Raw genomic sequence first — 25,444 nt, 5'->3', positions numbered from 1 at the left:
CGAGTTCGACTGCTTTCGATAACCATTTCAAAAGTCTAAGTAAACAAAGAGGTAACGAATATGTTATATATATTACTTTTAAGAGTATATCAAATAAAAAAGTTAAACTTTTTGGTGGATGTGTGTCATGAAAGAACACAAGGTCAAAATGAGAGAAGTGAGAGGTAAAATGTGGCTTGGGACCCGTGGAACTTTTCTGTTATTCAACAGCATTAAGAAACTCCACAAACAAATGAAGTAAAAGGGTTAAGAAACGCAAACTAATTAAATGATCCAATCGAGGCTGATCTTTTAAAATGGATTGCTCCTGTAGTCGAGGCTGGGGATCGCAAAGCAGTAGGTACATAGCCGGCCTGCGACAATTTACCGCCCTAAGCAAATGCCAATTTCTGCGAATTTTCTAAGTCTTTCTTGCCTTAACAACAAAATTTTTAACTATTGAAAATTATTATGGTCATTTTATTAAAAAAATACTCGTACTCCAAAGGTTTAACATACACCCTTATTACGGTTTTCAACTCCATTTAGTTGTATTGAAGTTGAAGCAATTCAACTTCAGATTAACCAAACTCTTAGATATTGAGAACTTTAAATATTTTGAATAGAAACTTCATTATACCAACAATAATAAGGAAGACTTGACAAACAGTTGAAGAGTTAAAAGTAAAAATAGTTCAATTCAGTTACTGCTAACGTTACTGTTAAGGGGTTGCATGGTTTTCCTCGGGTTAAATACCTCTGCTCATTTAACGGAATTACCAATATCGGACCATTGTAGCTTTAATTGCCGTAGAAGCTGAACGATCGGAATCAAGTGCTTGCATAAACAACTTTCTCATTTGACGCGATACGTATCATTAGGCGTGTTTTATTTGACCAGCAAATTAAGCTATTAGCTTATTTTGTATGGAAGACTTAGCCAACATTATGAAATTTTTGTAAGGACAATTTTGCATTTCGTGAAGGGCATGCTTCGGTGCAACCGAAGTTAACATTTTTTCTTTTTCCTTCTTAAATCTGCAACTCCTCTGCAAAACAACCTAACATCAAATGTGAGTAATTGCGAATTATCTCACTCCAAAATATATACTATATAAGGAATTGAAATATTAAAATACATTTTGCAAATAAAAATGTTTGAATTCACACACTACATTCCGAAGCAATTCAGAATTTAGACGCGCTTGTATTTATAGTAAATATTCCCGACATGCAAAAGACACAAAGTCACAATTAATTTGAGGAGAAACCACAAAGCTAAAAATGCCATATAACGAAGTGTCATTGAAGGGGAAATTTCGATTGTTCGAAAGTGAGCACTTGCGGTTAAAATAAGAAATTGAGTGCGATTGAGTTGTCTGGCGACCACAAAAATGACACCACAGGGATGAAAGGTGTTGATAGAAGGTGCTGAAAAAGGTTACAATAGCTTAAAACGTAGTTGTGGAGCCCACAAAGCAACACATTTCTGAGCAGTTCCCAACAATACTTCGACATTTTGCTAGTGCAATCGACAAATTTGCTTGTGTATTGGTATTTATGGATGAGTGTGTCCTATATAGAAAGCCAAAATTTAAGCAGTGTAATAAATGGAAAACTGAAAACTCTAACTAAAAATAAATGATTTGAATTAAATGTGATATTCATAACACAGAGTGGTTCATATATCGTGTGTTTGTCCCATTTTAGTTGCGAAGTCTTTGGAGCTCACGCTGTACACTGACAATTCAACAGTATTTCCACAGAAAGAGTCTAAATGAACAGGCAAGCGAGTAACAGAAAAGCCTATCCACCATTAACGAAAAGGTAGTAATATTGATTGCGCTGTATGAAAAATTCGAGCGACGTAAAGTCTCAATTCCAAGATATTGATTTCGTTCGAAATTGCAATATGTTGAGCCATTCTGGAGTCTAAAGGAAAAATAGTTCAAATAAGTAAATTTTCAACCATCATGTATTCAAGTTTATTTTACCAAAAATGTATTTTCTCTCTCGCAATATATGTATTGCCAGTAGTGTAATATTCAGGCAGTGAGACAGAGAGACAGGCGTGCCAAAATCGACTAAGCTCGTCACGCTGATCATTTAGATATATATTTTATAGTGTCACCGACGTTTCCTGCTGGGTGTTTCAAACTTCGTGGCAAGTAAAAATTTGCGAAGGCCTTCCGCGGAGGTATGCCACCTTACATCTAAAAATTGTTGAACTCGGACCACAGTTACTGAATATGGGGTCACATAGCCTATGGCTGACTTTTTATAGAAAGTATCAAGATATAAAGATTTTTGAGCTTAGATTAGATTTATTACCATATCTCGGTCAATATATGAGATTCCTTTTTATACCCTCAACATATTTCAGGGAAATATATAGTATGGTAAGATAGACTACTTGGTAAGACAAAGCCGGGTTTGTTGTTTTAACGAAGCTTGATACTTATTGAACATAGCTTTTGGGACCTTTACCTCACATCGCTGGTTTTATACATCTCTTTACACATTTTCTCGTTTTTTTTTTTTTGGTTAATCACTTTCGTTATTGCCCACGTGATTACAATTTTGATGTTAATTTAACGTTACACTTTCTTAACACGTTCGCGGACGCAAAAAATTTTAGGGAGCTGCAAAAATATACAGGCAATTATTTTTGAAACTAGTTGTAATATCCGAAATCTAATTAGACATATATTATAAGAGTAGTCAGAACATCGTATTTTAACCGTTATATACAATGAATGCTATAGCATCCACGACGATATAGATACTATTTTTCAACCAGAATGACGTGAATGAATTTGTAAATACACTGAGAAAAGTTAAAATAATATGAAAGTATCTAATGAACCAATTGGTCATTATTTTGAAATGTGTATTAATAACACACACTTAAGATTGTCTACAATTAAATGAATAAAAATTGGCGTTAACGTGTGAAAGCTATAGCATTCACGTCCGCGACCGTGTTAAGTATTTCTTATTGTTGTTGCATTTTTGCAAGACTGGTATCTGAACATTTCACTTCGGAAGCATAAAAAACAGTGAAACTTAGTTTTATGCAATTTCTTCGCATTTTTCTATGTGTTTATATAAGTATTTAATTTTATTATTTACCTGCTATATCTTAAGTATTCAAATAAAAAAAATTGTCAGACTTTCATAGTGCAGGAAGTCTAGCGAAATAAATGTAATAACTTTAAAATATCACACGTGTAGAGTTGCCGGTAGCCAAAACGAGTCTTTTTTAATTTTATACTCATATTTTGGTACGTTCCTCACTGCTTTCGGTTACGCCGAAACGTAATTACTTTTTATTACCTACTATGAATTAATGAAAATATTCTGTAATATCTGGCTTTTGATAGAATGGCATTTGAGTTACTCAACCGAAAGCTTTGCAATGTCAAATGCCTCCTCGAATAGCAATGTTGTTGCATTCTTCACGAAAGCCATATTTCTTCAATTTCGTTAATAATAACGACCGTCTAATAATTCATCTTCGAGGTCTAGGAGTGCAATTTCGACTCATCAGATGATGTCACTGTTCAAGCCTCTGCACCATATAGAAGGACAGAAATGAAGAGGGATTTGTAGAGTTTGGGCTTTGTTCGTCGAGAGAGTACTTACTTTTCAATGGCCTACTCAGTCCAAAGTAGCACCTGTTAGCAAGAATTATTCTGCGTTGGATTTCCAGGCTGACATTGTTGGTGGTGTTAATACTGGTTCCAAAATAGACGAAATTATCTACGACTTTGAAGTTATGACTGCCAACAGCACGTGGAAGCGAAGAATGCGGCGACTGTTTGTTTGACGACAAAAGATATTTCCTCTTGAACTCGTTCACTATCAAACCATTTTCTTCGCTTCTTTGTCCAACCTGGAGAAAACAAAACCGACGTAATTTACCAAGGCAAATTGAAACTAAATGAAATATTCTTACATATTGACCTTATACGGAGGTGCTGGCGAGTGCTCTCAAAGAGCAGGAGTACAAGTCCAGTAAAACATCATTTCGCTGTCGGTTGTAATGGTCGACGTCGTACGCCCTGTGTATAGAGGCGGGCGCGTGTCTTCGCTAAAACAATATAGTGATGCGTGCCGATGTTAGGTCGTCAGAGCGTAGTACGTAAAGGATAGTGGATACATGTCGTCATCTATCGCAACATCGATCAGGTTTCGAACTTTTCGATCCGGAGACAGCCCAGTAGCTTGATGAGTTTTCTTGTATCAAAATCTTGTATTATTATTATCGTATCGCCAGTGCAGAGACATGGATCATGACAATATCTGATGAGAAGACGTTTTTCAAGAGAAAGATTCTGTGAAAGTTTTATGGCCACGCGTTGGCCACGGTGAATATCGCATTCGATGGATCGATGAGCTGTATGAGATATACGACGACATATACATAGTTCAGCGAATTACAGACACCTTCTACGCTGATTAGGTCATGTCGTCTCATTGGATGAAAACACTCCAGCTCTGAAAGCATTCGACGCAGTACCCACCGTGGGAAGCAGAGGAAGAGGAAGAAGAAAAATAATCTAGTACTACAAACAACTATATTTCGGACCCCTGCGAAGTCGATCAGCATCATCCCGTTTGGCGATGTTTCGCCATGGAGGCTGAGTTTTCTGACTGTTCTTTGCCCACCCTGGCGTTAGAATCGCTGCAATCCCTTATAAAACGTATCTTTGGTCATATCGTTGTTCTCTTCTGTCGGGGCGCGCGCACAAATCAGTTTTATGTGGAAAAATTTTGCTCTGATGCGAATTGTGTGAGCTTTCCTCCCACCACGAACCCGACACCGATTTTGCGCTTATTTATAAGCCCACTGTAGTAAATCGTACACTCTGCTACGGGATACGCAATCATCACCATAAACTTGTTTCATCAACTGAAACGTGTCAGTAACAGTTTTGCCAATTTTTAAACAAAATTTAATGTTGACTCGTTGTTCGAAGCTCATTTTCGCACCGATAACACAAACATACTGCACAAACATACTGACACTTAAAACGCAAAGACGTCACTTCCAATATATGAAATGTCAAGAAATTCTCACTGGACAATCGACAAAGATAGCAGATTATAACGCATCAGTCGACATATATGTAGATGGCGCTACCAGGGAGCGGAGGGGCTAGATTCAAAAAGTCCAGTTTACTCTGGAACGTTCCTTGTAATTTTCGTTAGATCGAAGCGCTTTCTCTGATATTACAAATCATCATCTTCAGCCTGATATCCATACACTTGGTCACAATATTGTTCACAAACCAAGGTCTTCGGATATCGTAAAACCGACTCAAACTTCAAAGCTGCTTAAAGACAACTGCAGCAGAGTTCGCTCCCAAAAAAATAGGGTATAAATGAAACGGGAATGGACCATTTTATCAATTTTTTATGTTGCTACACGAGCTGCACCCACAAAAAACGTGCAACTAACGAAGCCGCCAGTTCATCACCTCCGATTTACCTCACCTCACTACTGGGTTATTATACGACACTTCTCACCATCAATTGGTTCTTCCCGTAGACGAGTTGTTGAAATTGCGGTAAGTACTGTGGTCACATGGTTTTGTATTGCATTACTTTAATTACTACCACCGCATAAGTAATTGAAAGTAATGTTGCCATTGGGCTTGTTGAGATGCTCGTTAATGGGTAGACGAGGTGAGCAAAAGTGTGTTGTTGCAACATTTAAGTGAATGTTTTATTTCACTTTTTAAAATTTTATATATTTTTTTCTGCTTCTTTCACTTTTATTTCGTTATAACTTTTGCTCATAAGTATGCATGTCTGTCTGTAAGTTTCTAAGTACATTTACCATTGCCATGGCTGTAAGTAGTCGCTGTTGCATAAAACGCACAAAATGTGGCAGATAACGGCCTCTACTAGTTGCCAGTGTATACATACATGCATACACACTTACAAATCCTCGTGCATGAGTATGATATGAAATTGCTCAGTTGTAACAGTAATTATAGTCATTACCCGCAAGTTATACTTATTCAAGCATACATACAAGCTCTGCTTGCGTAATTGCGGTTCAAAATATACTAGTAAGCATACGCGTCTAAGTCAGCAGTTTCATAGTGAAGCCTCATATTTGGCCATTTTATGAGGGTCAAACGTCGAGAAGTTTAAAATTATGTGCGCATTTTATTGGGCAAACTCAAAACAAAGGGTTCGTTTGAATGACTTCGGTACGAGATATTTACATACATATATGTTTGCGTGTGTGTTTTGCAACTGAAACTTGGCATGCTAATATCTATTAAAAAAATTAAATCGAAATTTAAAAGGTTAACTTTTTTGGCAAAGTTTGGTTTTTTTTATTCAACATAGCTCCCTTCACTAGTGAAACACTGATTATAACCACCCTCCAAGTTTTCGAAACCATTTTTGTAGTACTCCATTGCTTCAAAATTGCCCCAATTTCGGTGATCACCTCTTCATTCGACGAACTTCCTAGCAAGCATACTTTGAAGATCTGAGAACAGGAAATATTCGCTGGGGAGCAAATCTGGATAATACGATGGATGCGGAAGCAATTCGATCCGGTTACTTTTCCTGTGGTAAAGTCCATCATATTTTTGCTTCTACTGTAGCATTTTCCTTCACATTAACAAAATTTGCTTCACTAAAAATGATATAAATCACAAACTAATGATCCGACAGCTGTCAAATTTATACACGCATCCTTTGAAGATTTGAGCTAACTAAGAGTCATATGGATTATGGATATTTGCTTTAGTGGACCGGTATCTGTGATACCAGCGATATTTGAGTTGGTGGTGAGGTATTTTTAGCAAAATTAGATAACAAAATCGGCTTCCAACTACCATACCAATGCAGTGTCTTCCTAGCGGAGATCGCTGCTATTAAAGAATGCAATGAAAACAAGTGAATTATAGTATATTTATATACAGAAATCCAAGCGGCTTTGATATAACTGCAGTCTCTTAGGGTTTCATCAAATATAGGGCAAGAATGCCTTGATATCTAGAGTATTTAGTGAGGGAATTTAAGTAATAGTATTAATGACGAACTTACAAAGTATACATAGGTTACTTAGGTTACTTACATTTAAGCTTTAAGACAATTAACACATATTGAATAGCTGAGAAGTTTGTAGGATTGTTAAATCCTTCCGAGATATAATCCGAGCTGACATTCTCTTGCCACTCGCTGTTAAAGAAAGGAAAATGGCCGAACTAAAATTGAAGCATTGAGCATGAGGGAATAGGCAAGATAAATGCAACGATTAACAAATTGAACCACAAGCATATTTCAGAATTCAACTTAATCGAGTTTTGAGGAAATATTCAACTTTAATAGAAAATATTTTAATTTTTTTGCTCCTCGAACTAAACATGTATACATCATAGAGCAAAGATCGAGAAACATTCTGGATTAAGTTACATACTTAAGTTTCTAATTGACAGTGAATTGAATTTGTGAACAATTCTCAAGAGCATCGGATTTTCCTTTCACAAAGAAAAAATTACTAACGAGGATAGTTGGAATACTAAGAATTATAAATTTCGCGTATTTTTAATTCCCAACATTAATATAGTACATACATATATCATTTAAATGTTTACAGGAAGTCTGTGCCACAGACTATACATCACGTAAGTCAGCGCAGGAACTTATCTTGACCGAATCATACAAGAAATGAGTATGTCAATTGACGAACTAGTTCACGCGAGTCGTTAGACAAGTTTTTGTGGAAAACGTCATATCAGTGGTCTATGGTGATGAACCAGCTACGACGACCATCTGGTAACCAATGTTAGGCGCTTATTGGCAAATCAGATCAGCACTGCTGGAAAAATATTAAACCTAAATTCATTCAAACACTAAATATCGTAAAATTTGTGTCTAATAAAGTAAAAAATAAGAAAAGACGATTCCTTCGATTGTAGCGATGTTATTATTACCCTTCATAAACCAAAATGCTTATAAGAGCTTGATTTTAATCGATAAGTTTGTATGGCAGCTATAAGCTATATTAATCTAGTAGAGTGACAAAAATTGAGGAGCTTCTTAAGAAGAAAAGAACGAGTGCAAAAATTCAGATCGATATCTCAAAAACTGTGGAACTAGTTCGTGTATATGCTTAATCGACTAAGCTCATCATGCTGATCATTGAGATATATATTTTTATAGGAACTCCGACGTTTCTGGGTGTTACAAACTGAATATATTTTGTTCAGGGTGTAAATATTAGATTATTCGTTAATTTTTCTGTGCTTGATTTAAATCAAAGTTTATAAAACCTCCTCTATTATATATTGAAAACAACACTTTGTTTCATTGCTATAAAGACTGTCCTTCCATCACGAAAAAAGGAAGGAATCAAATTTCTCTTTTTTATACTTTTGCAACCAGCTGCTACAGAGCATTAAAGGATTGTTCACCTAACGGTTATACGTATCACCTAAAACTAATGGAGATAGATATCGGGGTATATATATAATTATAAATGATCAGGATGACGAGAAAAGTTGAAATCAGTTTCACAGTCTGTCTGTCCGTCCGCTCGTCCGCCCGTCGGTGCAAGCTGTAACTTGAGTAAGAATTGAGACAGTTTGATGAGAAAAAAAAGTCGAGTTCGTAGATGGGCGTAATCGGCCCACTGCCACGCCCACAAATCGCCATTTACCAAAAACCTATAAAGTGCCATAACTAGGCACTTAAATAAGGTAATGTAATTTGGCACAGGGGATCACAGTAGCAAGGGGCAGGTGTGGATGAAATTTTTTGAAAAAGTGGGCGTGGTCCCGCTCCCTAAGACGTTTAATGTGCATATCTCCTATACCACTAAAGCAGCTACAAACAAACTCGCCCAGCACGAAGAAGTACTACTATAGTGTGAAAATGATTGACATTGGATGAAAACCCCGCTTTCTCTCCATATAACGATACTGTTCACAGCCACTAAAAGCGCGTTAAATCAATAACTAAATGCGCCAGAAATGTAAAAATTTCAGGACGGGTTAGTATGATAGGCGTGGCACCGCCCACTTTTTGGTGAAATATCATGTCTCGGAACCCGACTGACCGATTTCGACAAAATTTGGTACGTGACATTCTTTTCATATTTCTGTGTCATAAGCGAAATCTATAGCGTAATTTTAAATTCACATCCAACCAAAACTGTTCAAGACCCTAGGTACCGAATATGTGGATCCCAGTACCTATAGTTGACTTTTGATTGGAAATGTCGGTCAATGTGTGATATTATACATACATACGAGTATAACTGGATTTAAGGGATAATCCTTCTCTTATAATGGTATGGCTGCATGTCAAAAATGGGTTGAATCGGACCAATAGTTCTTAGGGTCTACGACATACTTAATATAAAGAATTTCGAACTTCCGGGTGACTTTGTACTGCATAAATCGCCCAATATGTGAGTTATCCCAATGAAAATAAGCTAGCGTTTTTACTCATAAGAGTGTATCTTTGTGTCTAAAATAGATAAATTTGAGCGAAAATGTGACCCATACCCTAAACAACTAATACCAGGATTTTCGAATATCCGACTGACTTTAGTCTACATGATTTCTTTTATACCTTAAAGTATTTCCCTGGTTTTGATTCTTGCAAATTGCAAGAGTATAAAATGTTCTGTTGCACCCGAACTTAGCCTTTCATTCGACAAAAAGGGAATGCCAACGGCTCTCTCACAGAACTTTAAAATGCGCCCCAGACCACAAGGGAGCCTCCGCCTCCGCTAAATCTCTCTAGTATCCCAAAAAGTTGTCTGGACCATCAAGGTTGATCTTTTTATCATCGAAAAAATCATTTACAATAAATAGCAAAGTTTTTCGTAAGCGCATTATCTACTTTGCCGCAACTGTATATTTATTTGCTAACTGTCGACAAATTTCTCTATAATTTTCTTTATTATTCAGACAATTACACACCACTTGTTTTTATAGAATTGTTAGAGTTAGCACAGAACTTTAAAATAATTTACTATGAGAAAATACTAAAAAAAGAGAAGGATATGGTGCTTGGAAACCATTAGGAAAGTGTTAGAGAGAGCTCAACATTTGAAAGAGTCCGTTCGACTGATATTTTTCTCGAAAAAAGTGCGAATTTAATGCCAAAAACTTAATGAATACCATCGATCAAACACCATATTCACCAAATTTGGCTCCATGTGATATTTTCTTGTTCTGGAAACTGAAATTGCCGCTCGTGAAAGCCGTTATCAGTCGATCGAAGAGATACAACAAAATTCACTGAAGGAGCTGAAGGCCATCCCAAAAGTGAAAAGTGTTTCGAAAACTGGAAAATCGTTGCCGTAACTCTATTACATCTGATGGGACAGAATAAATATTGATGATATTGATGAATAATTAAATATTTGGTTTTATTTACAATTCTCGAGTTCTTTTTGACACAATTTATATATATATGAATATTTTCGATTGAATTTTGAATCATAGTATCATCATAATTGCACTCTTATTTTAATAACAAAACGTTTAAATCTCTGTTAATTTTTTCACCAATAGAATCTTTTTAAGCAACAGACAATAAAAATGTAGTTTGTGTGATATAATTAAATATTTATACTTTGACAATTTCAATAACAAAAGGTCAATATTTGCTTGCTAACCAGAAAATTAAAGCAAAGCATAAGTGTTCCAGGAGCGCAATGCTTAATTAAATCCAATAATAAATAGTTTAAGGGAAAACAATACACTAAATATACTCAGATATCTAAATATGTTTTCACATTTTTGTTTGGCAATTAGTTATACACGAGAGTAATCAATATTTTTTACCCCCGATAAACTGTTTGGTAAAGTGTTTTTAGTCAACACAACATTGTCAGTCAAAAAAGCACTCGGGCGTACTCATTACTCAACCGTGAAAGGTCAAGGCAAATGGAATACTTCAGTGAATCAATTATTATTAGAATAGACCTTACAAAGATTAGTGGCGACATCCATTTTGCGTCTTCTAAATACTTCTCCAACTGTTCTAGATTCATATCACTCCATTTGAGGTAAAGTAAATATATTACAATTACTTTGAAGCTTTCAGTGTTGATGTTGATGACCTCAATCGGGTTTAAATTATTATCCCTCAACTTCTTCAATAACGCCTAATAATTGCGAAGTCCTAAAACTGTGTAAGCCAATTCTTTGTTTTTTTTTTAACCACCATACATTAATCACCAAATATTTAAGTATATTATGACTACTAATCTTGGATTGGTCTGGGAAAACTGCATTTCAGACCCATGTCCTGAAATAATCGAGTAGGTACGTATACATTGTGGCAAAAAAATGCCTACCGTATTATAATTATTGTATGCTAGTATGGCAATAGTAAATAAAACGCAAAATCACCACTAGATTTTTTTTTTTTGAAATAACAAATACAGTTAAAGCAAATACTTTTTTAGGAAATTCAGCCATCAAGGATTGATATGCTAACTTTAGACGAGGTGAAATGAACACCGAAGACGACGATGGGTAAAATTGAATTTTGTGTGTAGATAAAATATTGCTTTTTGAAGGCAAAAAATGAGTTCAATTCAAACCGAAAACAACAACGAGTTGATGATTCGGAGCATTGTACATATATGTACATATGTTCAAGCGTAAAAAACCTGGGTTTTTGCTTCGATATGGGAAAATTAAGAAACATGACTCTATCATTTCACTCCGAAGTCCAATCTACAGTCATCAGTGTGGACTGCACACGAAGTATCCTCTTCAAAGCAAGGTTATGGCGGGATGAGCATGGAATAATTTTTATTAACTAACTTGAAAAAGAAAGGACCAGCAACAACGACGATTACATGGCGTTATTTCACCGTTTGCAAGACGAAATTGATAAAAAAACGGTCGCATTTGAAGAAAAGGGAGGTTATGTTACACCAAAACAAATTACAAGTCGATGAAAACGATGGCAAAAATCTATGAATTGGCTTTAAAGTGCTTCCGCAAAAATCATAGTCTCCAGATCTAGCCCCCAGCGACTACTTCCTATTCTCAGATCTCAAAAGAATGCTTGTTAAAAAGAGATTTTCGTCGAATAAAGATTTAAGCGCCGAAAGTGAGGCCTATTATGAAGCAAAAGAAAAAATTTTTAAAGGTGGAGGGTGGCTATAAGCAGTGTATCAGCCTTGAGGGGAACTGTGTTAATAAAAAATACAAATTTTGCCAAAAAATGTGTTTTACTATGGTAAGCCGGAGACTTTGCAAATAACCTTTTAAACATAATTATTCTCATAAATCGCTATCTAATTGCTTTACTCGAGAGCAGTTCGAAACATCATAATACTCAGTTGAAAATTTTACATATTTGCTCACGCGGCCTTTGATATTATCTCAGCCCACTGATAACGGTTAACCTTAGATAATTTTACACACATATTTGCTTAGAGACATGTCAATAACGCACTGGACGTGATTTTTGGCGGGAACATGTTACATTTTGAAATGAAATCAATTACGGCAAGTGAAGCGTTTTGTGCAAATTACTTAAAAACAATGGGCATTTGCCATTTTGTGCAATTAAAGCACTAATTATTTTAATATATCAAATCTAAGCAGATATTGCAGCTAAAATAGCAGCCAAGTTTGTGGCATGTGGCACATCTGCCTCAGAGCGAAATCATCTCTTGTCTCTTTGCTTTTCTTTTCTACTTTAGTTATTTATTCATTTCATTGTTGTTGTTTTTGCTTTCTGCTAGTAATTAATTAATGCATAATCGTACGTTTGCGTTTCCAAGCGTTTGCCAAGTGAGTCACTAGTTGGTCGGTTGGCTGGCCGCTTGGACGATGGTTAGATACACATGCATACATTTCTTATTGTTTACATATACATATGTTTGTGTGTGTGTTTAGTGGTTGCTAGTGTTGCCAATGAACTTGACGTTAATCATTCACGTTTCTCTTTTCAACACGATTTCTTTAAAGCTTCTGCTACGGTTAATAGTCCATAAGCAAGCTATGTGTACGTATGTATGTGCATATATAAATGTACCGTTTTCTAGTTCATTGCAATTTTATATTTTAATTATATTTGCATAACAATAAAAACAGCCAACTAAAAACTTAAAAGATCGTCGAAAATTTGCAGAAACTACCATACTTTATATCATTAAGACGGTTATGAAAAAATTCGCAAGCGCTACTTTTTGCACAGATGCACTTGTTAGCGTTAACCCTGGTGTGACCAACACTTTTTAAATAATTTTATTTTTTGCGTTATACTCTGAACAGAGTATATTAACCACGAAGTTTATAAGGCTCAAACGGAAACGTCGAAGATCCTCTAAAATATATATGTGTATACCAAATAAATGATTAGCCATGTCCCTCAGTCTGTACGCGAACTAATCCCTTAACTTTTCAGATATCGACCTGGAATTTGGCGCACGTAGATGGGCGTAATCGAGCCATTACCATGCCCACAAAAACTATTAAACGAAAACCTGCAAAGTTAAACACTAAAATAGGATATGGGACTGCAAATTAGCACAATGGATCGCGGTAACTAGGGGCAGTTTTGACTAAAAATTTTGAAAAAATGGCTGTGGCCTCGCCCTCTAATAGGTTTAATGTACATATCTCCTAGGCTAAAGCTACATTAGTCACATCGCTTAAGGTAATTCCTACTGGACTTCTTATCGATGAAATTGCATGAAACCAGATGATAACTCACTCAAACCCACTACCAATATAACGGTACTGTTCAAAACTACTCACTTTATGGTAAATTTAAATATTTCAGGAATTTCTTAAGCGATTTTAACCAAATTCGGCACATAATAATTCTTTGACATTCCTATATTACAATGGGAAAATGGGTGGAATCGGACTACAACACCGAATTTTTTCCTCACAAGAAGCAATTAATATTACGAGATAAAACTTTGCACGAATAGTGCCTTTGAATTATGTGACCAAATGACCAAAAATTGTCCGAACCAAAGCTGTTCAAGCTTCTAGGTACCATGTGTTATCTCAATGAAAATTAGAGAGCGTGTTTTACTAAATATATCTTCATGTCTAAACTGGATTAAACTTCCACTAGGCTCCGTTTAACCACTATCAGGAATTTCGATGACCCGGCTGACTTTACTCCATATACATGTATGTATATTATTGAGGTATTGCCAACATATTGTAAAATTTTTATAAAATCGCCGGTTTTGATCCTTGCAAGAGTATAAAATGTTCACTTACCACCGAACTTAGCCGTTCCTTAGATAAATCAATGAGGATTGCACCGCAACCGAGGTTCTATTGTGCCCTTGGCCGTCCCTTACTTGTTCTAATGCTGCCTCTTATAACTTACCCGAGCCCCAAATGACTTACATGAGAATTTTGAAACATCCTGTTGACTTTACTCCATGTATGTATATTTGTGATGGAATGTAAGAAACCTGAATGAAACTAAGGGAGGATTTTATTCTATATTGCTAAAAATAACTACAATCGCAAATCAAACTTTACGCCGGAATTGTCATTCCGGCTTTCCACCTCACAAAATGTGTGATGTTTTAATAAAATACAATAAATGAAAAAGTTTTCTAAAAAATTATGTGGTTTAGTGCTTAATATGAATGAAATTGGTTTAAACTTTATATCCCCAATATAATGAATTCCGATCGCCTGGTTTACCTTTTCTTCATCAACTCGATACATGACATTTAAACTCTTTGCTTTACGAGTATTTTATGATAGATATTTTGCATTTGAGTGGTATTTTAATAAAACTTTCGCTGACGGGAGATAAAATATTGTTATAAAACTAATTTTATTCTATGAATCAATGAATGTTTTAAAAATTTCGGAAGGTCTTTAGCCAGCTTTTTGATATTGGCAAGTTGTAAGATTATGAAATGCTCGGTTACACCCGAACACAGACCCTCCCTACTAGTTCAAGCATAAATTTGATTTTGACTTTTCTTGTACCGTAAGATACTGACGGTCGATTTCGACCAAACTAAAATAATAATGAAATCGAATTTGCTTTTGTGCTCTGTGATACGCCCAAAAGGGTTAATGATCACAACTTTAAGAGTCTATAATTTAATTTAAATTTGCAATAATTTTTACCGCAACCAGTTGTTCGAGTTCTACGCGTTTTGCACTGACTTTTGTACTTCTCAAGCGTTTTCTATTGCGCTTTTTTAGCTTTAGTAGGTCATTCAGCGAATTGCAGTCGAAAAACCGGAAGCTCGTGATTAAAACTCAGTAAATCATTTAAAGTTATGAATAACGTTTGAAAGCGCTTAAAAAGCGAAATCTCTTAATCATTACCTATTAAATTAATAGGGTTCAACTAACTGTGCCTAACAGTAAAATGCGTTGTACAAGTGTTCTCACATTATAACGTTTTTTTATTTTAGCAGAACAAAAGCGATTTAACAGAACATTTCGTTCGATTAGCCATGTACATACAGGGTGAGTCAAATAATCAATAATTTGTTCGTCAAGTGAAAATTAATTAATATTTCAAAAAGTAAGAGTGAAGAAGAGTTCTGTCTAGAATGGGCTATCGGTATTGTAAACTCGGCAATGTTTGTCTTTCTCTCCTGTCTCTTTCTCGATATCTTGGCAAATAAATCCAGCTTTGTTAATTTATGCCATTATAAAGCACCGTTAAGTCAACAATGTTATAAAACTGGCATGAAAACAAGCACACAACACAGCTTACATACATATATATTTTATTTATTTGAAATTTTTTTACAAAGCACCAGTAGATTAGCAGCGTCTGTGTAATTATACATTAAAAAAATATATTGAAGATTCGAAAACTGGCTGTTTGAACCAAAACAAAGCAATTTAAAAATACAAAGCGAAAGTGAATAAAACCATTAAAGATCAATATAAAATATTGTACTTTAGACAACTCTGATTGAAGAAAAAATTCAAACAGGAACCGGGCATATGGATTTGCGTTTGTATTTTCCACTTTTTTCTTTATTAGACTTATCAAACTGTAGACAATAATTATTGAATGGAATTTTTAAACAAATTATTATTTTTTTAAATAAATGCAACGCAAAATAATTCTTCAATATTTATCACACTTTCATTTGAGATTTCTATAATATACTAGCTGACCCCGCAGCCGTTGCCCTGCGTGAAATTATGTGTTTTGAAATGAAAATAAGGTTGAATTTATATTGTGTTAAAATCATATATTTGCGATTTTTCTACATTTTGTTTAATGTAGCGCGGCTTGATAAACAAAATTTTTTGGTTTCTGTTCTGGTGCGTAAATGTACAGATGTAATATCTTTCTGGTGCCGAAACATTTAGAAAGTTGCAAAAGACCCTCGGTGATAATTGTTTTTCGCGAGGAAGTGTTTTTGATAAGTGGGGTCGAGAAGGCGTTGACGACGAACCACGTCCAGGACGGATCAACATGAACTGATGATCAAGACGTCAATAAAATAAAGAAAGGGTTTTAGAATCGACGATTAGCTGTCAGGGATCTTACTGGCATAGGTGAAATGTGGGAAAAATTAGTGAAAACCAAGTTTGAAAACTCAACTGGCTGCCAAGATATCATAGAATGTTATATTACGCACCATGAGCCTTGGATCTATGCTTACTACCCGGAAACAGACGATCAATCTGTCGAATATAGTGTCAAGGATGAGCCGTAGTCGAAAAAACACTTCAAAGCAGGTAAAAAATCAAGGTTATGTATATAGTTTTCTTCGATTATCGAATTCCTTCCGACCGGCCAAACTCTCAACAAGGAATAGTATTTGAATGTTATGCTTCGTTTGCGCGAAGGTATTCGTAAAACAAGGTTGGAATTATCGGCCGACAACTCTTGGTCTTTGCACCACGATAATGCACCGTCGCATGCTGCATTAATTCTTCGAGAGCTCTTCGCCAAATTGTCAACCAATATCGTGCCGCAACCATCATATTTGCCTGATTTAGCTCTCTGTGACTTCGGCTATTCAGCAAACTCCAAAGACCGTTCCAGAGAAACCGTTTTCAATCAATTGAAGACATCAAACGTGAATCGCTTTGAAGGATATTTCGCAAATTTTCTTTTAACGAGGATTGGAAAAAGCGTTGGCACAAGTGGACTGTAGCCAAGGGGAATTACTCTGGGGGGACGGCATACATAGTTTCGGAAAATACATTAAGAATTTTAAAATTACGAGCAAAGTCTTTCAATTTTTTTGCTCAAAGTAGTACGATATATAATTCTATAATTATCTCCTTTAGTTCATGTCGTCATTCCTGCAACAAGTTTGCGGAAGTTTAAAATACATATTTACCCAAGCATGTGTATATTTATAGAAGCACTTAGAGAACAATTAACAATTAAATAAATGTAAAAAAATAATGGAGGCAATTTTGCATTTAATCCATATACTTTATTGGAATAATATAAATGTATTTAAATACATAATAATTTAATATATCTCGCATTTAGTAACAGTTATTTATTTGAGACTTTGTATATCAATCCATCCAATTTGAAAGGAACCTTAATTGTAAAATTATACCTAAAGGATTTTCATACTCTTCACAGCGTGCCATATGCCAGGTTCGGACCATAAGGTGGAACATTCCAACTCTGCTCACAGAATCACTGGCGAGTCACTATCGTTTTATTACACTACTGGTCGAAGATGAACACTTCTGGGCTATTGCTTCCTTCAAGCGGTCCTGCTCCCTCTCGACATTGTCGTAAGTGGCTCACTATTCATATTCATAGGCACATTGTGATTCGAAAACTTGTGATTTTAAAGCTTCCAAATGATTTCTTTGTGTAATGTTTAAGACCTAGACAATTGAAATAGGGTATGCAAGACTCTCAGATTAGACGATTTCCATTTCTTGATAGATATTTTCTTCGATTGACCTTCTAAAGCGCGGTGCATTTTTGACATCGAACCTACCGAATCGACGAAACAAAACATGGGCGTAATTGGCTGTTACGGTATCAGGACCATAAAAATTGTTCACATTTTCAGTCACCTGGCTAGCCTATTCTGATCGATTAAATATTTTTTTTTTTAACTCTCGTAGAACTTTGTTCTTAGTATATTTCCATTAAGCTTGCACGAATTTGTCTGATGCTTTAAGCATTAGGTGTTTCATTATTGCATAAATTTTGGACTGAGTTTGTTTTATAAAAGTTTTTATGGAGCTTTAGTTCAAGATTTTCTAATACTGAAGGAGTTTCCCATGAAACTTGCGCTTTTAAGAGCTTTTATTGAGGCTTAAGCTTTCACGATTCTTAGCTCTTTCTACTGGATCATTGTTCCAATAATTTATATTAATATTTATATAAATGGTTCCCACATACATTCAATGTATAAGCAGTACACTTTTTCAATGATTTTGCAAATTAAATGACTTTAAAATGTCTGATTCTTGGGTTTCCATTATATTATAGAACTTTCTAATTTTCAACATGCAAATCTCTTCTTCTTTCTTCAGGAAGCAATTCCAAAAATATTTTTTCAAGATAGTGGAATGATACTGCTTCTTTCCTTCATGTCTGGTCTATCAGTCTATGATGCCATGCCAACGCATTTAGCTTCGGGTCAAGCTGTTTCAGTTGAGAGTGAGCGAATCAAGTGCAAATATAGTGTATTTGAACACTGCATTTCTAATATTAAATAATTATAATTATTCGTGTGTGCACTCTACAATTATGATTGATTGACATGTTATTGCTCAAGATGTGGACCTTAACTTCCAGCAGCGGGCAATTACACAAGTCGCGGTGTGCAGTTATATGATGATTATCTTGTGATTACTTTTACTAACAACTTCCCCTTAACTAATAATATTCTTTTCCTTGCAAAAAAAAAATATTTAAATAAAATTGAAAATTTTGAAATACTATATTAAACATTAAATATATCTCATTGAAAAAGAATTATATTTTGAAATGAATTAATAGTAAAGAATAAAACCAAAATATATGTTAAACATTTTTATAATTAAAAAGAATATCCAAAAATTTCTATTATTTGATATAATTTTATTTTTTAGTTTAAAAATATCTTAAATTATCAACAGAATTAATAACAAGGGACTGTTACCCGGATTTCAACTTGTCTCGTCAAGCTGAACATTTTTATATATGTATATATAGTAAACCTTATAACTATCTCTGTATCTGTAGCAACGTGTTGCAAATGTTTAAAAAGTTAATAAAATTTTTAATGGACAGTGGCACAATTAACCCCAAAATAAATATGGAATGCTTGTATGCTTGCACGGACAATCACATTTTTCCAAAAGTAACTTCTTTCTCCACAACTCAGCAGAAATTAAAGAAAAATGCAAAAAGCAAAAAAATTAATCAATTTTCAGCAGCAAATAAAATTTCCGTATCGAATATAATTGCCTCCGCAAATTTCCACACTCGCCTGACTTTGACGATGCAGACTTACCATGCATATGGATATGTATATATATACTTGTTTATATATGTATATGTATATATATATCTACATAGATACACATACATATGTACATGTATGGATACTGTCACTGTATGTATTGTATTGATATGTCCGCACACCACCAAGTCTTGCTACATTTTCCAGCCATGACTCAAATACGAGCAATGGCAACAACAATAACGACAACACACACCAAAAAATCATAACTGTAGTAAATCAAAAACGAAATAATAATAATGAAAAAAAGTTGAGAATCATAGGTGCATGAAGGAAAACTCGTAGTCAGGCACACATGGCATCACTTTAACTCGTTGGAGGGGTGATATGAGGCGGCGCAGAGCCAGACCGCTCGTTGTGAGCATTTCCACAGCAAACTTCTTCAAATTATAAATGATAAACTTTTACAGGCGCACACACATACAAGCGTACACCGCTAAAGATCTATGTGTATATATGCATGAGTGTATATATGTATGTATGTATGCATGAATGCATGTGCTTGGACGGCTATTGACTTTCGCATGCGAACGCGCTCAAGTACCGTCGCTAGCTAGTGCTGGCGTTTTGGGGCGCGTGCGCTATATAATATTTGTTCAAAGCACTTTTACTGTTGTTTTTGTTGCAGAAACTATTATGCATGCATTCAAGTTGTTACAGTTTAGTTGTAGTTGTTGTTGTTGTCATGGTTGTTATTGTTAATGCGTCTTCTTCAGCTACTGCTTCAATCCGCATGAGCAATGGCTCCGTTCCACATAACAACAACAAAAATAATGAATACAACAACCACAGCAACAATAACAACAATAACAACACCGAACCAATTCATAGCTTTAGCCGATTTCGCACATTCCTTTTTGTTGCTATTATTGTAGTTTGGCTTATTTCGTGGCGATTTCGATTTCGGCTTTGACTTAGTGATGTGGAACCCAGTTGCGCGGCAACGCATCGCGCCAGCGCAGCACAGCTCGCCACGCACACACGCAATAAGATAGAGATACGAAGAAACACACACATACACGAAGTGACTTAGACTGCCACTTAGCTGTGCCATTGCACAAAGCGCCGACGACGACAACGATGCCGACAACAACAGCTGGCGACGGTACAACAACAACTCGCTGCAGCTACACCGGACTTATATAGCGGCAAAACATGTTTGGCAGTGTTCAGTTGCAGATTTAGCCACCAACGAAGCGGTTGTTGTCGTTGTTGCTAGTGCGGTCGTGAATAATTCAATATTTGCCAAAAATTTCAAAACCAAAAATAAAAATTAGAAAACTTAGTTAAAGCGCGCAAATCGCCCGTGACAATTTCAAAAGGAATACAGCTTTTTTGGATTAAAACTTCTAAAACAACTTGAAAGTGCTCAAGGTAAGGAAACGCGAAAGGATCAAATTGTATTCGCTGAAAATTACAGTTTGAACTTAAAATATAAATAAACGGATATGAGATAGGCAAACAAAAGACTTAAGAAGCGCACTTAACGGTGAATTTTCAGTGTTTGGAAATTGTTTTCAAATCACACATAATTAAAAAAATAAAGAGCTAAAAAACGATTTTTCCTGAAAACTTTAAAATTTTTGTGAAAAAAATATATTTTGTGTAAAAAAAAAATATTTTGTGCATGGAATATATTTACATTTTGCGACAAAATAATTTATTTTTATTTTTCATGAAAATGGTTTCTTGAAACAGGTTATGCCTAAATCAATAGCAAATTGTATATATGAAGGAAATCAATAAAAAAAAGATTTTAAAGAATAAATTAAACTCTAAATTTTTAACATTTCAAATATTTCTTTCCAAAATTTTATATTTAAATTGAAAAAAAATAAGACCAAAACAAATCAATGTAAGATTTTAAGATAAAACGTTGTTGGGAAAAATATTATAATAGTAATTCAAAAAATTAACGAAAAACTAAAAAAAGAAAAAACATTTTTGAAACTTTACAATAAAAATATAAATTGAAAACTCACTATTTCAAAATTTTTCGAAAACTTATTATTTGAACTGAAAACAAATATTTTTTTTTTTAATTTTAGAACAAAATTTTCAATAATTTTGGCTCAAAACGTATTTTTATGCACGAATTTTTCTGAAATATGTTTTTAAGAAAATTTTTTAAATAAAATATTATTATTTAAAAAAAATCAAAGTATATTAAATTTTTTTTATTAATAACAAAGTAAACAAAAAAGGTTTTTTATGTTCCGAAATAATTCCTAAGTTTTTATTCAAATATTTCATAAATGGACAAAAGTTTATATGCATATCTTCTATATTTAACCTAATACAGTTGAAATGAGCTGACAAATTACGATTCCAAATAATTTGCCAGGAAACTGTGTGTGAAATTACCATTCTATTTATAAAGTTTCGTGAGAGATTCTCAATAAATATATTTTTAAAGCTAAAGCTTACAAAATCAAGCAAAATATTTTTATATATTGCTTTTCAGAGGATTTTGTTTTTCAATTTACAACACAAAATTTTAAAAATATGCAAAAACAATATATTTTCAAAAAATAATGTAATAATTATACAAAATATATTTAAATTAGAAAATTTAAACAAATTTTTCCAAATAAAAAAATTTAAACTTTATTTTAATTTAAAAAAAATTAAAAAAAAAAATAAATTAGAAAAAATTTCCAAAATAAATTCTTTTTTTTTTTCAAGTTTTAATTTTTTTTGTAGTCCAAAATAAATCAAAAATAAATTTGTTTTTTAAATACATTACCAAACAAAAATTAAATAAAGCTTAATCAAAACTTTTTTCCAAAATAAATTTTTAAAAATTATTTTCCAAAATAATTTAAAAAGTTTTTTTTAGTTATTGTGAAAATTAAAATTTCAAATATTACTTACAAAAATTAATTATTGACAATTTTTTTCAAAGTTAGGCATAATAATATTATTACTTGCTTCTAAATACGATCTTTGCACATCATTTTTTAAATTCTTTCACAAAATTTGTCAGCAAGCTTGTCTCTTGAATGTTTCAAAATGAAAAGCTGTTTAAGTTTAATTAAATCGTTCACTAGAATAATTTGGAACATAAAATCGTTCAAACATCGTTCCGATATATTCTAAAATCAATCTAAGTATTAGTATAATATTTCAAGTATAATTTACTATAAAATCGTGTATATAATTTGTTAAGAAATTAAAAGAAACTCGATAAGTAAGAAAATACTTTCAATTTTCGAAAAAACTCACTGAAGAAACCCATAAACACAGTGCTTCAAGCTTAAAAAAAAAATTATTTATTTAAAAAATAATAATTATTTATAAATATTGAAATTTAAAGTTTAAAATTAACAGCCCAAAAACTATTACAAAAATTAAAATTTTTTTAAAACTGTTTAACGAGTTTTTCATTGTCTCAAAAAAATTACTTCACAGTAGAAAACCCAACAAAATTTAATAAAATTAAACAGAGAATGCCATAAAATGTGTACAAGCAGTACTAAAATTACAACAAACTAATTTGTTAACTGTAACAATAACTGTTACATTAGCGGGAATGAAAACAGCGTTTCTTAGCATATTCCACGCTGCTCAATATGTCTAGCAGTTTGCTAAAAAATTTAGAATTGCTCACTTCACTTAACTTTTTACCGCAAACCGCAATGCAACACATAACTTCAACAAATTCATTTTACAACAAATATTTGCACATGTGTTTCATACAAAGCAAATAGAGCACACCAACAATCACTAGTATATTTACTAAGGCACTCGTTTCGGCTCACAAAAAATTAAAAGCTTGTTGTTGCAAATACGGTTGTTTGCAAAAATTATACAGAAATGTTATAACAACAACAGCATCGAAGACCTTGCGCAATGTCAAGTTCGTCGCTTGAGTCTTTTGTTTGTGCTGCTGCGAAATCTAGGTGAATGTGGCAATGGCTCATGATGCTTTGGTGTTGGTAGCACCAGGCCGACTTGTCGCCAATATTCAACACAAAAAATTCGCACACACTAAAGGTCAATGCGGAAGTGTTGTGACCAATATGTAAATAAACACGCCGGCAAAGACCCGGTTTCTTTGGCAGCGCAAACTAATTTGCATGCGATTAATAAACTGTGAAGATTTCTACTACTTTGTTGTATTTTTGTGTGATAGTTAGCGCAATACAATACTTGTATTGATTATGGATTATGCCAACGTTAACTCGAAACCAAAATTTTTTCGACAAATGGGAGATAATAAACAATTTGACATATATTATTATTATTCCATAGTTTATTATATTGAATTTTTCCGATATTTCTGTTTGTTCTGGAAAACTTTTTTGTTGTTGAGATTTTTCAAATAAATTTTAAAATAAATAATTTGCTAAAGTTTGTAAAGTTGGAAAAAAATTTCAATATATTTTAAAAATTTATTTCTATAAAAACCCATGTAACATATATATATATGAACAATATATATTAGGGTGATTCAAAAAAAAATTTTTTTGTTTTTTTTTTATTGGTACTCGGAAAAATGGGTTCCTAGACACCTCTAAGAAATCCTCTCCAAATATGAGTTTTTAATTGTAACGGGAAGGTCCTCCGCCTAACGGTTTTCTATTTTTTCTTATTATCAGATAGAAAAATTTATATCCCGCTTCCAACTACTTGAAAAAATATCTTGTTAATTAGGTTTTGTAGGAAATTGAATGCTCTAAAATATGGTCTCTTATGATTTTTTCGTAAACCCAACCGTTTAAAAGATATTAACGGTTGAAATTTGACTATTTTTGGAAAAATTCTTTATTTCTTATTAATTTTATAACTCAATGAAAAAAAATTATTATGAATGATAAAACACATAGTTTTGTAGGAAATTTACTGCTCTATAAAAATGGTCTACTATGATTTTTCGATTAAGTTAAGCGTTTACGAGATATTCATCGTCAAACATCAATGCATATTAGGGTGGATCAAAAAAAAAATTTTTTTTTTCGTTTGGTTCTGTGAAAAACAGGTTCCTAGACACCTCTAAGAAATCCTCTTCAAAAACCTATTCATAATAATTTTTTTTCATTGAGTTATAAAATTAATAAGAAATAAAGAATTTTTCCAAAAATAGTCAAATTTCAACCGTTAATATCTTTTAAACGGTTGGGTTTACGAAAAAATCATAAGAGACCATATTTTAGAGCATTCAATTTCCTACAAAACCTAATTAACAAGATATTTTTTCAAGTAGTTGGAAGCGAGATATAAATTTTTCTATCTGATAATAAGAAAAAATAGAAAACCGTTAGGCGGAGGACCTTCCCGTTACAATTAAAAACTCATATTTGGAGAGGATTTCTTAGAGGTGTCTAGGAACCCATTTTTCTGAGTACCAATAAAAAAAAACAAAAATTTTTTTTTTTGAATCACCCTAATATATATATATGTGTACAAATATGATTTTATAAAATGTGTCCATGTAAATAGTATTTTTTGATTGATTTAAAATATGTAGTATAAATTAATTTCTATTCAATACAAAATAATATTAAAAAAATTAAAAATATTTTAATTATTAAAGAAAGCACATTGGTAAAAGATTGATATACATATATTTTTATTTTTTTTCTTAATTTTATACAATATATTTTCTTTTACTTTTTTATTATAACAAAATTATATTTTCTAAATCAATCAAAAAATTTATTTTATTTCATATAAAAAATTTAGAAAAGTTATTAAAAATAATAAAAATGTTTCTTAAAAATTATGTTAAACTTTTTTTAAACAACTTAAAATATAGATTTCTTATATAGTCGATTATTAAATTTTAATGAAAACTATTTTTGTTAATTAAGAAAATTCTAAAATCAACAATCATTCTTTTGAAAAAATTAAATAAATACTAAAAAGTATTTTTTTTTAATATAAAATATAAATAATTTTATTAATATTATTTTAAATACATTTTTAATATAAAAAATAATTTTTTTTTGTAAGAATTATAGTACTTTTAATTATCATAAATATTTTATAGATATTTTC

General features: G+C 33.1%; 1 protein-coding gene across 2 annotated transcripts in view; it reads left to right on the top strand.

Annotated features, from left to right (window-relative positions):
- LOC105226558 (alpha-tocopherol transfer protein-like) overlaps window positions 1–25,444 on the top strand; it is a 40,297-nt gene that overhangs the window by 5,400 nt on the left and 9,453 nt on the right. The window contains exon 1 of one of the 2 annotated variants that reach the window (XM_011205478.4): window positions 20,605–20,818. The exons of the other annotated variant lie outside the window; for it this stretch is intronic. The gene's annotated coding sequence lies outside the window, so the exon portion shown is untranslated. Of the gene's footprint in view, window positions 1–20,604; window positions 20,819–25,444 lie in introns of those variants that run through there. 2 annotated transcript variants of the gene reach the window in all.

This window comes from Bactrocera dorsalis, chromosome 2 (assembly GCF_023373825.1).
Source record: "Bactrocera dorsalis isolate Fly_Bdor chromosome 2, ASM2337382v1, whole genome shotgun sequence".
NCBI classification, from domain to species: domain Eukaryota; kingdom Metazoa; phylum Arthropoda; class Insecta; order Diptera; family Tephritidae; genus Bactrocera; species Bactrocera dorsalis.
The sequence above is the reverse complement of the archived record's forward strand: the minus strand, read 5'-3'. Positions and strand labels throughout refer to the sequence as shown.